The sequence below is a fragment of the Canis lupus genome, chromosome 2 (genome assembly GCF_011100685.1).
Source record: "Canis lupus familiaris isolate Mischka breed German Shepherd chromosome 2, alternate assembly UU_Cfam_GSD_1.0, whole genome shotgun sequence".
NCBI lineage: Eukaryota > Metazoa > Chordata > Mammalia > Carnivora > Canidae > Canis > Canis lupus.
In genome coordinates, this window is record NC_049223.1 from 73,170,344 (window position 1) to 73,186,867 (window position 16,524).

The 16,524-nt window shown below is 47.1% G+C and overlaps 1 protein-coding gene and 1 long non-coding RNA gene across 4 annotated transcripts in view; both read right to left on the reverse strand.

Moving 5' to 3' along the window:
* Nucleotides 1–936, reverse strand: part of CEP85 (centrosomal protein 85) — a 33,479-nt gene extending 32,543 nt beyond the window's left edge. The window contains exon 1 of one of the 2 annotated variants that reach the window (XM_038531485.1): nt 795–936. The gene's annotated coding sequence lies outside the window, so the exon portion shown is untranslated. Of the gene's footprint in view, nt 1–511; nt 533–794 lie in introns of those variants that run through there. The other variant, XM_038531486.1, reaches the window with a different exon arrangement.
* A 3,263-nt stretch (nt 937–4,199) lies between these two features.
* On the reverse strand, nt 4,200–6,505 carry LOC119870052. 2 transcript variants are annotated; one of them, XR_005355087.1, is made up of 3 exons: nt 6,284–6,505; nt 4,826–5,742; nt 4,200–4,247 (listed from the first exon to the last, which is right to left on the reverse strand). It is a non-coding gene; the product is annotated as an uncharacterized LOC119870052 (long non-coding RNA). The 2 variants fall into 2 exon arrangements; XR_005355088.1 differs by lacking the exon at nt 4,200–4,247 and having other exon boundaries at nt 4,255–5,153; nt 5,655–5,742.
* Between the last annotated feature and the right edge of the window lie 10,019 nt (nt 6,506–16,524).

Genomic DNA, 16,524 nt, shown 5'->3' on the forward strand with positions numbered 1-16,524 from the left:
GGATGCTCCTGACATTTTAGGTCAAAGAAGTCTTTGCTGGAAGGCGGGGGGGGGGGGGGGGGGGGGGGGGGGGGGGGCTGTCCTGCACACAGTTGGATGTGTAGCAGCAGCCCTGATTTCTACCCACTAGACACCAGGCGTAATCTCTGAGTTGTGGCAACTAAAATTAAAACTGTCTCCTGACACTATCAGATACCCCGTGTGGAGCAAAGTCGGCTCGGAAACTCCAGCCCGGTGCTTTCACAAGAGCTGTCTGTCTCCCCAACCGTCCCTCTTCACCCTGTAACCCTCCACCCCCAACTTCCCTTCCTTAGGGAGGGCTCCCTGCCGTCCGTCTCCCACTACACTGGCGCCTTGTGCCCAGGGCCGGGTTCTCCGGGCCACACCACTGAGTGTTAACCTAGCCGCACCGGCTTCACGTCTACTCTTCTCCCCGGATCCTCTGCTCCGCGAGGGCAAGCAACGTGCTTCCCGCTGTCCCCCCCGCCCCGGCGACTGGCACAGGGCCTACCCTTTACAAAGGTAAAGCAACTGCTGTGGAGTGAACCGCGGAGAAAGCCCGGCGAAGAGGGCGGGGAGGCGACCGAGTCGCGAGGGGGCGTGTGCGGGGCGTTATTTTAGGAAGCCCAGAGGGGGAGACCCGGAGGGGACGGTTTAGCGGCTCTGCGCATGCGCTGCGCTCTCCCGCGGCCCCCGAAGAAGGTAGGTCATGAGTGTCTGGGCTCCTCCGGTGCTCCCCAAGGCGGGCGGGCTCTACCAGCCCGACAAGGGTTCCCCAGGGGAGGAGGACTTACGTGGGGCCGAAAACGGGCAGCGAAATCCCTCACCCAGGGACGCTGACTGCAGCCACCACGTCAGCCGCGGGCGGCGGTTCAGTCCCCCAGCTCCCCTAACGGCCGTTACACGCCCGCCGGGCCGCGCGCCTGAGAGCGCGCGCCGCCCCGCCCCCGCCCCTTTCTGCCGCCCGCGGCCAATCAGGAGTCGGGCCGCGCCGATGTCCCGCCCCTGCACGCTGCGCTCGGCGCCGGGAGCGGACGGATCTCTCTGCGCATGACCCCGCAGCTCCTCCGAGCCTTCTCTGGAGCCCCTGCCCGGGTCTCGCCTGTGGGCGGAGCTCTCGTCTCAGGTCTGCAGTGACTCGCCGGGCTTGGGCTGTTCGAGAAGCTGGAGGCCAGGGAAAATCATTCCGGAACCCTCCGCCACACACACACACACACACCGCCTCACCCTTCTCTCATTCCCCATGGCCTGTCAGTCCTCCTACCTGAAATGAAGCAGGGGGTCGGGTTGTGGTCCCGAGTTAGGGTGCGACCTGGGTCACTGCCTTGTCAGTGTTAGGGCTCCGTCTGTGGCTGGGATCAGGGCTTGCGCTGGTTGGGTCAGACTGTAACCAGCACTCGGGTTGAAGGGTAACTAACAGATCGATCTTGCCTCCCTACCCAAACTCGGTCTCCAGGAAAAGTACTAAGTTCGTTTGCGTTCATATATACTTAAGAATCAGATTGGGGAATTGTTAAAAGGAGGAACAAAGACACGAGCCAAAGTAGTGAAATATTCCAGGTTTCTGGAAACCTGACTTGAGGGGGAGAGGCATTAAAAAGTTGGAGGATTTCTTAACTCTGAAGAACCGGGCTTAAAGAGCGTTAATTACGGGATGAAATTCGCTCTATAGTTAGGACTCTGGGGACGTGCCCCAAAATTCTGTTCCGTCCCTTCCCGGCCCCCAGCCTCCTATAACATTTTAAGGTAAAAATATAGAAGGCATAGAATAGGTTTAATGGATAATGAACCTAGGAATGATGTGATGGATGCATTTAGAGGATATTCTCTGAAATTAGGACCAAACACTTTTGTTAAAACATAAATGGTAAGAATGAGTATCTAAATGAAGAAACTTGTGGACTAATGGGTAGGAAGTAGACTGGTGATGGAAACATCTACTTGACTGCTTCTATTTCTTTTGTGAAAAACTTCTGTGAAGAGAGAAAGCAGGGGCATGTAGTGGACTGAGAAGAGCAGGGAGGATTTGAAGAGCTGTTGCAGACAGAGAATGGAAGACAAACCTGACTGGAAACATAGTGGAAGTGCTAAGATTTAAATTTACAAATGGCAAATAGTGCATTTGTACAGTTTCCTCCAATAAATTTTTTAAAAGATTTTATTTTTAAGTAATCTCTACACCAATGTGGAGCTCAAACTCACAACCTGATCAAGAGTTGCATACTGGAGATCCCTGGGTGGCTCAGCGATTTAGCACTGGCCTTTGGCCCAGGGCGTGATCCTGGAGTCCCGGGATGGAGTCCCACATCAGGCTCCTTGCGTGGAGCCTGCTTCTCTCTGCCTGTGTCTCTGCCTCTCTCTTTCTCTTTCTCGGTGTATCTCATGAATAAATAAATCTTTAAAAAAAAAAAAAAGTTGCATACTCCACCGACTGAGCCAGCCATGTGACCCAGATATCTGTATTTTTAAAGTAACTCTGTTATTTTCAAATTTGAAATACTACTAATTTTCAAATGTGAATGAATCTTCATATTTTAATAAAGATTTGGTGTTCATTTCAGAGAATATTCACAATCAATTTTTAGGTAAGAAATAGTTTTAAGTCTTCAGTTATTTTATTATTTCAAAAAGACTTGCTGCAAGGGGCACCTGCATGGTTCAGTCCATTGTCTGTCTCTCTCTTTTTTTTTTTTTTTAATTTAATTTTATTTTTTTCCATTGTCTGTCTCTTGATTTCAGCTCTGATCCTGGGCTTAAGCTCCCCATTGAGCTCCATAGCTCAGCAGGGTGTCTGCTTGAGATTCTCTCTCCCTCTGTTATTCCCCTACCACATGTTCACTCTCTTTCTCTCTAAAATATATATATATGTGTATATATATATATATATACACATATATATGTGTGTGTGTATATATATATATATATATATATATAAAAGACTTGCTGAAAATTTAATAAAATGTCAATGGAACTATCACCTGACATGACTGAAGAAGGAGCCAGATATGTCCCACCCCAGCTTAATCAAAGAAATAGGAAAATAAACTAGATGCAGTTAGTTATAATCATCATTAGAGCTACCACTTTCACATGCATAAGTGTTGTCTAGTGGCTTATTTTATAAGCATCTATTGTTATACAGCTCAGAGGCTTCTTTCATGCAGTCAACTAAGTATAGTTTAAGTTCAATAGTTTCCTTGTTTACTTAATTTTGTTTCATTCCATTTTCTATTGGGGATATTTAACATAATATAGCCTTTATACTTTAGGATATGTATTTTTTAAGATTTTATTTATTGATTTGAGAGAGAATGGGAGAGTCCATGAGAGGGAGAGGGGCAAAGGGAGAAGCAGACTCCCAACTGAGCAGGGAGCCTGACATGGGGCTCAGGACCCTGAGATTGTGACCTGAGCCAAAGGTAGAAGCTTAACCAACATGGGGCCACCCAGTTGCCCCCAGGATATATTTTAAATAAGGGCAAGGATTAACGCCTTCACCAACAGGTCTATTTAAATACTCATAAATAAATAAAGGACTCCAGACCTATAAAGTGAATATGAATTCCCAATGAAACGTAATTACTTGCATGCTGATTTAATAAATGTGTGCCTTTGGTGTACATAAAAGAATAACATGGACTGATCATCCAACTTAATTTTTTCAGGAGCTGTGAAAGCATTAAATAAAAAGAAAAGCCTTGAAAATAAAATGTTAGGACTGTTGAGACACCTAGGTGGCTCAGTGCTTGAGCATCTTCCTTTGGCTCAGGGCATGATCCTGGGGTCCCAGGATTGAGTCCCGCATCGGGTTCCCTGCAGGGAGCCTGCTTCTTCCTCTGCCTATGTCTCTGCCTCTCTCTCTGTGTCTCTCATGAATAAATAAAATATTTAAATATAAATAAATAAAGTTAAATTTAAAAAGTTAGGACTGCTAAATTTAGCTTTTATTGTTGTTTGTACCAAAGTATTTTCCCAAGAAATTAATTTCCAAGATGATCATAGATAGCAATCAAAAATAGTATTTAAAAAAAAATAAAAATAAAAAAATAAAAATAAATTTTAAAAAAGTAGTATTTTATTTCAGGAACAAAACAGGGAACCCTGGGTGGCGCAGCGGTTTAGTGCCTGCCTTTGGCCCAGGGCGCGATCCTGGAGACCCGGGATCGAATCCCACGTCGTGCTCCCGGTGCATGGAGCCTGCTTCTCCCTCTGCCTATGTCTCTGCCTCTCTCTCTCTCTCTCTGTGACTATCATAAATAAATAAAATTTTTTTAAAAAAGGAACAAAACAAACAACAAAAAGAGGCCTTCTTGTGATTTTGTGAAAGTGCCACCTCTGCCAACTTATAAAGCCTGTCCTGTTTCCTGGTCTGGTCCACACTAATCAACTATCCTTTCTGTAAGGTCAAAGACTGTGTCTAATGTACTGTTGATCCCCAGGGCTTAACATGGGAATTGGTACACAGTAGATTCCAACCAATTTTTTTTTCCAACCAATTTTTAAATGGATAAATGATAGTAGCACAAACACTGCTCTCTATTTCCTCCTCTACTAGGAAGGAGAAGGGGGTTATGAGGTCAGAAATAATTAATAGGCAAGATAAGTCATGTGGAATCATTTAATCCTAATTCTGAAACTGAATAGCTCTTGTCCATTCTGCAGAAGAAAGGAGACAGGACCAGTTGGCCAAGGCCCAAGAACCTTCCCTGGAACCAGAGTCAATAGAGTCCCTGTGTTGAAGCCCAGATCATCTGGTCAAATTCTTTAACATATAGGAGAACCAAAACCCATAGAGAATAAAATGACTTCTCACATATGCATATACCTTGTTCCTCATAAAGTGCTGAAGCTTTGTAGTCAGATCCTGCCCTTGGAAGAGTTCCGGAGATGGGAAGGGATGGTGGGATGAAGTGCAGCCCGAGGCTCAGCAGCCACATTTCTTACCAGATAGTAGTTGGGACCCATGGGGGTTCCATCTTCACTCCCTAACAAGAGGATAGACTACTTCTCTCTCCCTAAGTTTTTCTCCACCCCATCCTTACCTCAGACAACAAAACTAGAAGCCAAGGGTTAGAGTTGGGGGATATATCTGGGCAGGCTTTTTATTATAGCATCACACCTATTACCATCAGAAGAATGGGTGATTCAGGCTCCTGCAGAAAAGAAAGCAATGATTACAAACAGGATTCGATGGCTTTGGGAGCCTTGGAAACTTTTTAGGCTTAGATATTCCACTTTGGGGAGTTCTTTAGTAATCCATTCACGCATTCTTTCGACAAAGCTTTCCTGGAACCCCATGTCCCAACTGTCTGACATTCCCTCCCTTAAATTGGGGGTGAGGCAGATGGAGTATAGGGATGAAATGCACTCTCTAGTTCAATGGGGACCCCACTCAGCCTCTCTCATTTATTACCTGCCTGGCCCAAACCCTGTACTCTAAGTTATTTCTGGATAGTCTCAGGTTCTCATGAGGTGTAAAGCTCTGTGACTACCAACAACCCCACAGTGACAGCTCTGCCATGTACTGCTGAGTAAGCTGAGATTTGGAGAGGGTAACTGACTTCTCCCAAGTCACACAGAGTTGAGCAGAGACAGGTTCCAAGACCAGCACCAGCCAGAACCCAGTATGCACCCCCAGACGCTAGTGCACCTACCCAGAATTTCACACCAATACCTGTGTACCAACTTGCCAAACACCTGCTTCTGGAGGCTTTGGACTCTGAAACCACATAGAAAGAAAGACTGAAAAAAAAAAAAAAAAAAAAAAAAAAAAAAAGAAAGAAAGACTGAGCTTGAGAAACCATCCTGACAGGATTCTCATGGTTTCATCAAGATTGAAGGGGCCGACCCTTTGTTGAAGCAGAGCCTCAGAAGAGTGTGATGATGACTCTTCTGTCTCTAATTAGAATGGGCTTACTAAGATAGGCTTTCCTGGGAGGGTCGAAGCTTTGGAGGACTGTTCTGGAACATTAAGAAGAGACTGTTCCAGACCAGCTAGGAGGATATATATAAAAGCAGGCTGGCACAAGGGACAGACTAGAAGATTGAGCTGGTGTGGCAGGAAAGGTAGGAATGAGAGGAGAGGAGTAGAAGTTGAATGAGAACAGGATCTGTGAGGGGAGAGGACCCCTCTAGAGCAGAGAAGTTGAGGACCTAGGTTTGGGGAGGATATGGACCAGGATTGAGGGAGGAGTGTGAGGACAAGAAGGTAGGAGGGGTCTCACAGAAGTCAGTGGGAGGCTCTGCAAGAGGAGCCAAGGAGACTCCTAAATGACCCAGTTACCGCTTGTCGGGTTGGGCTTGAACACCATCCAGCCCGCCCGCTCTCCAGGAGCTCCTGGGCTGGGATCTCCCAAGCTTCATTTCTCCCAGGTGAACTCTCCTGCCTACAGGTCTGCGGGGGGAACAGCAAAAAGGTAGCGAGGTCCCCCTCCCAGCTTCAGCCAGGGAAGCCCTTCGCCTGAGACACCCGGGAGTTGTGTTTCCCCCAAATCCCGCCCCTTAGTTCTAGCCACAGGCCCCTAGTGCCACAAGCCCCGCCCCCAGCCCCGCCCCCGACAAGATAAGCCAATCCCCGGCACCGCCGTCTCCCAGGCCCCTCCTTGGTCCCGCCCCCGGGACGGCGGCATTGGTCCATTGCCCGGGGTCTGGCTCCCCAGTGGCGGTCCCTAGTGGCCAACCCCAGCGACGCCAGCGATGCCCGGAGGCCCCGCCCGCGCGTCACACGAGGTCACCCGGCTGTGCAGGTGGAGCGTGTCGTTGGTCACGAAGTGGAACAGGTTGAACGAAGGTCATCGTCACCGGCCGAGAGGCCTCGTGGGCCCGCAGGCCCCGAGCGGCCGGTTGCTGACTGGGCAGCTGTGGGGAGAGGCAGCGTCCCCCACCGTTAGGAGAGCCGGCTTGGGCGGGGTGTGGACGCAGAACACGGATTCCCGCCCCCCCCCCCCCCCCCCGTGCTGTTTGAGTGTAGATGCTGCGTCTCACACAGAACTTTACGTGCTTGCTTTCATTCCATCCTCGCATCAATCCTTGGAGGAAGACTATACTTTTGCCCTTTCCCTTCCTTTGTCTCTCCTCCGAGTCCGTTCTTCCCCTCCCCCTACTCCTCCCCTCACCCAACTCTCTCCCTTTTACATCTTTTCTCTCCCTCTGTTTTGGTTTCTTCTTCTCTTCAGTATTATTGTTTTGATGGGTGGTGCCGGTAATTCATGGCAAGGTCAGCCTGCTTCTCCCTCTTGCCTATCTCTCGGTGTCTCTCATGAATAAATAAATAAAATCCTTTTTTTCCCAAAAATATTTATTTGAGAGCCAGAGCCAGAGAGAGAGCACAAGCAGAGGGAACAGCAGAGGGAGGACAGACTCCCCTTTGAGCCAGAAGCCGGACGTGTGCCTTGATCCCAGGACCCTGGGAACATGACAGATTAACCCCCCAGGTGCCCCCCAGGAGACACTTTATAATAAATTCTCCTGTCTTCCCTGACCAGCCTAGATGGTTTCTGATACTCGTCTGGCAAGTTTATTTTTTTTAGAGATACTAATTTGTTTTGTTCTTTGATTTCCTTCTCATTCCAACAGGTAGTCTGGGCCTTGGGGGTTTTGAAGGACCTAAACTGTTTGAAGTCAAGGACACTTTCTGTCTAGTAAATGTCGAATCTGAAGAGACAACGCTGGAGTACCAGCTGCTATAGGCAGTGGAGCGTGCCACTCTTGATCTCAGGGGTGTGAGTTCAAACCCCATGTTGAGGGGATCCCTGGGTGGCGCAGCGGTTCGGCGCTTGCCTTTGGCCCAGGGCGCGATCCTGGAGACCCGGGATCGAATCCCACGTCGGGCTCCCGGTGCATGGAGCCTGCTTCTCCCTCTGCCTATGTCTCTGCCTCTCTCTCTCTCTCTCTCTCTGTGACTGTCATAGATAAATAAAAATTTAAAAAAAAAACAAAAAAACAAAAAAAACCCCATGTTGAGATTATTTAGAAATAAAACCTTAAAAAAAAAAAAAAAAAGAAGAGCTAGCCCTGAGGGTGGTGAGGAGGGAAGGAGAGAAGGAGGAGGGAGGGAGGGAACAGGGAGCCCCTTTGGAAACCAGGAGGAAGGGGCATCAGCATCTTCAAGGCCTCTTTAAGACTTCTTAGTCTCATGAACCAACAAATTCTGTTTCGCTTTCTTTCATGGTTTCAATTTATCTATTTTGCTCAAGCCAATGGGAGTTGGGTTTTCTGCCACTTGCAGTACATGGTGTCCTGATACATGTCAAACAGCAATGCTTTGGGGGTGATGAAAGAGAAGCTATACTTAACCCTTCCCTTCTTTCTGTGGCTGCTCTCTCCACACTTTCTATTGAATTGGGGATGAACTGTTTAAAAGTCATTAAAAAGCTAAACGTAGGGTGGCCCAGGTGGCTCAGCAGTTTAGCACAGCCTTCGGCCCAGGGGTGATCCTGGAGACCCGGGATTGAGTCCCATGTCGGGCGGGCTCCCTCTGCCTGTGTCTGCCTCTCTCTCTCTCTCTGTCTCTCATTAATAAAAAATAAAATCTAAAAAAAAAAAAAAAGAAGCTAAATGTAATGGAGACACTAGTGTTAAACACTTCTGGACTCTTTCATTATTTTGAATTTAAAGACTTTTCTCACTTTCTTTTTAAAAGAAGCTCACCATTTCTGCTTTGGCAGGTATGTTTGGTCAGAGGGATGGGTTACAATTTGAGGGGCAGGTGCTTTGTACCAATGTGTGTTCAGTGGGACAGGGTGGGGGTTGAGTCAGTCACATAACTTTCTGCTATTGCAATCGATAGTATATGGTGATACCGAATGTCAAGTAATAATATCAATAAAGCTAACCCTCAAACACGAATGCTATGCAATAAACTTGCTCTTGGGCAGCCTGGGTGGCTCAGTGGTTTAGCGCTGCCTTCAGCCCAGGGCCTGATCCTGGAGACCTGGGATCGAGTCCCACGTTGGGCTCCCTGCCTGGAGCCTGCTTCTCCCTCTGCCTATGTCTCTGCCTCTGTGTGTGTGTGTGTGTGTGTCTCATGAATAAATAAAATCTTTTTAAAAAAATAAAATAAACATGCTCTTATTAACCCCAGCAGAAGAAAATGAGGCATAGTTCAAACCCAGTCTATCCTGCAGAGTCCGTGTTCTTACTAACCTGGAAAAAATTTAACACAAAAAGAAAAGCTGTCTCCTTCTCAGTGCATGAAAACACAATGATATATTTCATAATTTCTATGGAGGGATAAATGCAGTACTTTACAAATGAGCACACCACCTTGGTCTCACCAATACAAGTTGTTGACAACTTGTCCCCTTGTTGTCCTCTTGTTGACGGGGACAACTTTCTAATGAGCCAGCACCTACTCAGGGCTTGACTAAAACACCCTGGGCTGGACTCATCACCCCAGTCACCTCTGCCTGCCCAGCTCTGCATGACTCTCATCTGAATTCCTCTCTTCTACAGCCAGCTATATTCCATCTTCCTACAGCCAGCTATATTCTACATAAATATTCCTCAGAATGAGGATTCTAGGGACAGTCTTGGGAAATATATGCTATAATTTGCTTTAAAAATATGGTTTTTGGGATCCCTGGGTGGTGCAGCAGTTTGGCGCCTGCCTTTGGCCCAGGGCACGATCCTGGAGACCCGGGATCGAATCCCATGTCGGGCTCCCGGTGCATGGAGCCTGCTTCTCCCTCTGCCTATGTCTCTGCCTCTCTCTCTCTCTCTGTGACTATCATAAATAAATAAAAATTTTAAAAAAAGATATATTCAAAAAAATATGGTTTTTGTGGAAGTCATAGTGGATAGTGGAATATTAAAGGCTCTGACAAGTCCTGCAGTTAAGAAACCATTGTATTTAATCCAGTATTTTCTCAATATATTTAATAATAGAACCTCACCCTTTATTTATTTATTTATATTTTTTTGGTAATGTCTATTGAAACCCCAAAGCACTGGTGTCCCACAAAACACATTTTGGGAGACACTGACTCCTAAGTTGAGCACTGCCTAGTTTTGAATGTAGTGGAAGCTTCATTCCAAGACTAGATTATCTAGAGATGAAAATAGTAATGCCAAAGAAGTATTTTTTGAAGGAATTTGATATTTTAAAAAGCCGAGTAGTCATTTTAGGAAAATCAGAATTTTATAAAAAACTTAAAGTTTTGGGAGTTAGAATTATTTTGACTATGGCAGACATATATTTGGGGGACACCATCATCTTTTTGATTCCCAGGACCCAGTTTCTGCCCTGCCAGAGGATAAGCCTGGGAGCTACTTGCACAGCTTGAGGGAGCCCCTGTGAATTCAACCTCTCTGTAATATCTCGCCCCAACAGCTACCTAGCCCCTCTTGCCTCTGCTGGGGCTACAGCCTTTGTTTTTGGTGGATCATCAGCTCCTTCTTTTAGGAAGATTCATTGTCTGGCCAGTAATTGGGATCCCAGGGACTGGGGGCTGATGAATTGTCCATTCTAACTCTGCTACAGAGTTAAATGTAGCATACGTTACCTTTAACATATGTTAAATCCTAATACCTAATAATAATACGGGTATTAGGAGATGAGGCCTTTGGGGGTGATTAGGTCATGAGGATGGAGCCCACCTGGATGGGATTCATGCCTATATCAAAGAGACCCTAGAGAGCTCCCTTGCTCCTTGTACTATGTGAGGACACAGAGAAGACAGCTGTCTATGAACCAGGAAGTGGGCTTTCACCAGATACCTAATCTGCTGGTGCCTTGATCTTGGACTTCCAGCCCCCAGAACTGTGAGAAATAAGATCCTGTTGTCTATAAGTCACAAATTCTGTGGTATTTTGTTCCAGCAGCCTGAACTTACTACGATAGCCTCATGTGCTCAGCTACCTGTCCTCTTACTAGAAAATCACCCGTACTCCAACGGACTCTTTAGATGCCAATGTCTGGCCAAACCTCATGGGCTCTCCCATAGCCATTGGACACACACATTTGTCTGGGCCTTCCCAGGGTTATGATGTCCACTCTGGCCCCCGGGCTCTTCTTTGCTGTATAGACATGAGGTGCTCAGACTCACCTGAGTGGGCATAGTAGCTGTCATTGCACATACATACTCCTCCGCCAGCTGGGTACTAATCCAAAGCACGGGCTCCTGGTTCAGGACCACTGCTCTGGGTGCATTTAGGGGAAGCTTGACTGGACCCAGTCATGTCAGAGGACTAGGCTGTCCCCGAGGAGCTGGGGATTAGGGCTGTCGAGTGAGCAGCTGCCATCTCAGTGACTTGGCTGCTGTAGTGCCAGCACTAGGAGCTGATTCCACTGGCCAGGAAGGTGTCGGTGGGGCCATGCTGTGATGTGTTTCAGACAGCACATTCATTATGAGGGCTATTGCTGGGGTTCGGGGCACAGCTGTAGTTTCCCCTTCCTGAATCCCAGACATGGTTGTTCCAGGAACAGTTGTCCATAGGATAGTCAGGGTGAGTGAAGGGGTGTGGATGACTGCATTGGTTGTCATAGGTAGAGATTCACATCAGTGAATTCAGTGTTGTCAGGGATACCATTGTAGCTGACTTCTCAGATACAGTGGCTGTCAGGGACCCCGATGACGTAATGGCATCACCTGGTATATTTATTGCTGTTAGAACTGTGATCATGGCTGATGTCTGAGAGTCAGTGAACACTGATGATTCCAATCCATTGATTATAGAATTTGATGCTAAAGGGACTGTGGTTGGGCTCTCTGATTCTGTTTTAGGGCTTAGCTGAAGGGGCCATGCTGGACAATGCTGTGCCTCTGCATCTCTCATCCTGAGTCTTAAGTATTGGGGTTGTCTGCTCAGTGGACCCAGCAGAGCTATTGGCTTGTGATGAAGTGGGAGGAGTAGCTGGTGTTGGACTCTTGTGGAACTCTGACATTGTTGTCCTTCTGATTGTTGGGGAGGTGTTAAGTGGCACCGCAGAGATGTTGTCTCTCCCATTGATGGATAGCACCAAGGTTGTCAGTGAGCATGCTGCAGGTCCCTTAAGCACAGAGACTTTGGTGGAGTCCATTGTATTTGACTCAACCCCCTGAGTTGTAATAGTGCCTGTAAACAAACAAATAAACAGAAACCAATACACTTGTTCCCTCCACCAATCCAGAGTTCTTTTTTTAAAAATTTTTTTAAAAAATTTCTTTATTTATGATAGTCACAGAGAGAGAGTTGGGGGGGCAGAGACACAGGCAGAGGGAGAAGCAGGCTCCATGCACCGGGAGCCCGATGTGGGACTCGATCCCGGGTCTCCAGGATCGTGCCCTGGGCCAAAGGCAGGCGCCAAACCGCTGCACCACCCAGGGATCCCCAGAGTTCTTTTCTAATGTCCTCAATTAACCAAGTATCTTTATTGGAAAATTCAATAAAAATCATATCAACACCAACTACATTATTGCTGGCTCACATTCGTTTATGTGCCAGCTCTGCTAATAGATCTTAAATAGTAAATGATCTTAATTCATTTTAACTGATTAATTTTACTAGTGCTGGCAACTATGTCTCCCTCTGCTCAATGACTACTCTAGGGACAGAGTTAGCAAAAGATGAAAATCTGTCATTGCATTTGGTCTTTGGTATCTGGATGCCTTTTTTTTTTTATGTGAGTTTCCTACTGCATTGAATATGGTTCTAAAATTTAAAGATTTTGCAATATTTTGGTATAATATGATCCCTAATTGCAATCCAGGTGCTTCATTTAATGCAATAGCAATCTAGGATATTTTTGACATCATTCAGTTTCACCTTGTTCAAATAAGGTGCTGCTGCAATGCATGAGCATTGGTGCATTGAATCCTCACAACCAACCCCAGGTAACGATTATTATTTCTATTTGTCAGATGAAGAAACTGAGGTTCAAACAGGCAAAGACATTTGTGCAAGGTCACAGGGCCAGGAAGTGGTGGCACTGCATTTGAAACGAGATCCATCGGACTCAAGAGCCCAATGTCTTCCCTGTCACACTGCACCACTTTGCAAAAATATAGCTTCATTCTCATGATTGAGCCAACCATTCTAGAGAGAAAGGCCCAAGTCAGCTAGATTTGCTGAGCTGGATCTCTTGGATACCTTCCTCTTTTCCCTGGGCAATGGGCAGAAATAGGTCCTTTACCTGATGCTCTGTCATTGCATCCTTGGCACAATTGTCAAAGGACTAATTCCAAAAACTAGAGGTGACCCAGACCAGGTGGCAGGCTCTTCCTTCCCACAACCTCACTCTGAGGAGACACTGACCCTTGCCTTCAATTCTGCCCATCCAGCACTTGCTCCTTCCAGACACTTTATTCCAGTCCTATGCAGAGCTAAGGGATCACAATAGGGCAGGAGAGCTGGCCAGAATGTGTGGAAAGAGGACGACGACCTAGGTTCTAGACCTAGCTCTATTACTGACTTGTGTAATCTCGAGGAAGACCCAACCCCCTAGTGCTTCCATGTCCCCCCTCAAAACAGTGAGGGACTGGGCTCAATCTTGTATAAGTCCTCTAAGCTCCAGTGACCTGTGGGTCTATCTGCAACAAAAAATTCTGGCTATGGGCAGCCCGGGTGGCTCAGCGGTTTAGTGCCGCCTTCAGCCCAAGGCCTGATCTTGGAGACCCAGGATTGAGTCCCACATTGGGCTCTCTGCATGGAGCCTGCTTCTCCCTCTGCCTGTGTCTCTGCTGTGTTCTCTCTCAGTCTCTGTGTCTCTCATCAATAAATAAATAAAATCTTTAAAAAAAATTCTGGCTATAATGAATAGATGTCATGACACAGAGATCTCAAGTGTTTATTTGCAGGGAGGGATGTTTCCATTGGATCTGATTTTATGGAGTTCTTTTTCCATGCAGTTAACCAGTTGCGCCTGCTGCCTTATGGAAAAGTCCATCCTTTCTCAACTGATTTGTCATGCTTTCTATCATTATGTATCCAGACTGATTTCCATACTCTTTTATTCCTTTGGTTTGTTTGTCTATTGCAGCCCCAACACTATATTATCTTCCTTTAAATCTCAGCTTCTGGTAGAATGAGTCTCCCATCTTGCTCTTCAAAATTATTTTGGCTATTGTTGGCTGTTGGTTCTTCCGTATATTTTAGAATCTGCTTATCAAGTTCTACAAAAACCCTGTTGGGATTTTGTTTGGAATTGTGCTACAATTAAAGATTTGGTAAGAACTAACAGCCTTATGATAATGAGGTTTCCTACCCACAGCTGGTGTTTTGAGAAGTGAAGTATAGACTGGCCTCTGAGGTTGCACCTGGGGGATCCCTGAGTGGTGCAGCGGTTTGGCGCCTGCCTTTGGCCCAGGGCGCGATCCTGGAGACCCGGGATCAAATCCCACGTCGGGCTCCCGGTGCATGGATCCTGCTTCTTCCTCTGCCTGTGTCTCTGCCTCTCTCTCTCTCTCTCTCTCTCTCTGTAACTATCATAAATAAATTAATTAAAAAAAAAAAACAACAGACTGAAGTTGGACCTGGGATAGAATCCCAACTGTGATAAGGGACATATCACTTCATGATCATGAGCCTCAGTTTCCTCAGCTATACAACAGGGATAATAATAGTACCCCCTTCACTGATGGTCATGAGGGTTAAATGAGAAAACACCAGTAAAGCACTGAGCACAATGCTTAGCATATAATAGATGCTCAATAAGTAGAACCTGCTACTGGTAATGATTATCCTTTCTGCTCCTCTCACCAAGATTGGTATCTGTTTCCTGGTACTTTGCCAAGGACACTTCTCTCTGGCAAAAGTTAGGGATTCATAGGAGTGATGAGACATGCAATTTCCTGCCACCTCCCAATATCTTCCCCCATAACGTCCTAGGAGCTTAGGATCCAGGGCTATGCTCCTACCTCAGGCTCAGTGAGTCATTAGAGGTAGCATTTGTTCCTCATTGGAGTAGGCAGCAGGGGTTCAAGGCCCTGGGCCCCCAGTTCTGCACCATCTTGAGAGGGAACTGCCCAAGCTATTGGCCCAACACAGGGAAGGATAGACAGCAAGGGAGAGACAGCTGGGCTGATAGACAAGATGGAGGGAATAGACAAAGATAGTATCCTGGAAGAGGATGGATGAGCACAGCCAGAAGCTCCTTGGAAGTTATCCTGTCACGCTCTTGCCTCGAAATTCGTTGGTGTCTCAAGCCATTCGGACAATTTAGGGTTGGGGTGGGTAATGGCTGAACTCACATTATAAGATTTTCTTGGGGACACTACCTTCTGTCTCTTCTTTTGTCACCTTCTTCCCTCTTTCCCTCTCATGCCAGCCAGAGGAAGGGCTGTGAGAGCCCCCAGAGAAGGACAGATGGAAAGGGTATAATGTGGGTGCTCACCAGAAAGACTGAGGGCTCCATCTGCAATAAACAGCAGCAGTAGCAAAAGACACTAGATGCCCGTGACTCTGCTGGTCGATAGTCCTGGAGGGCACTGAGAAGGAGTCTTGGTTCCAACAGGGGAACAGACAGCAGCTCCAAGATGATGAGGCACTGCTGGCACTGGTACCATCTCTCATCTGCCTTCTGAGTATACGACCCCCGTCCCCAGTCATCCAGACTCCTTCCTGACTGGCCCCCGGGGGCTTTACAGGGCTGGAACCACGGTAGATAAGAAGGAGATGAAGGGTGAAGTTCCCCATCAGCTTCAATGAGTGGGCCTCTGGGGACTCCCATTCCAACTGATGAATATCCCCAAGGCCCCTAAATGTCAGCCTTTGCTGACCAGCTGGCAGAGCTCTGGGCCTTCCAGCCTTCCCCCTCAACCCAACACCAGGGAATCAGAGTCTCAGCAACATGGATGAACTTACTGGTCTCCCAACTCTTGGGCTAAGAGCTGGCCAGTTGATTTTAGAGCTGGAGATCAATCTGACCCTCTCCCCACTGCACAGATGGGGAAAATGAGGCCCAGTAACTTACTCAAGGACGAGAATCCAGTCCTCTAAGGCAGCTCTTCCTAGTGCCTAGGACTGCTGCAACTTTCTCAAACTCTTGGGTGGCCTAGCTCAGGAACTTGCTGTGGCTCTCAATAGTCTTTAGTCTGAAGGTCCCAAGGAGACCTCACAGGTCCCAAGTACCCCACCAGATTTCATTCACCTGACCCACAAACTCCTCCTCCTATCTTCCAGCAAACTTCAGTGCTCCTCACCTCTGGAAAGCTGCCAAGATCCATGCTTTCCCAGTTGCTCTCCATTGTCCCAGGATAGAAGTGCCTGTACCTGTATGACTTGGTCAGTGGGTGATCTCATCAGAGAAGAGCATCCCAGAATGAGGGCCAGTCTTCTCTACCTTCAGGCTGTCTCCTTCATCAGACTGGGGTTTCCAGCCATGAGAAGCAGATTCCCACCCCCTCCCCCAACAAAAAAATTAGAACACTAAGGGGAGATTATGTTTTCAGGGTGCAGATTCGCTCTCCCATCAGACTGGAAAGCTCTAGAGGGCAGTCAGCAACTCTCCCTCTAGACAATCAGGCTTTTAAGGGGCAAGATCTGTCTTGCCCATCAGACTGAGGCAAGATTGCCCCAAGGGGATTGGAGATCCACCACTCAGACATA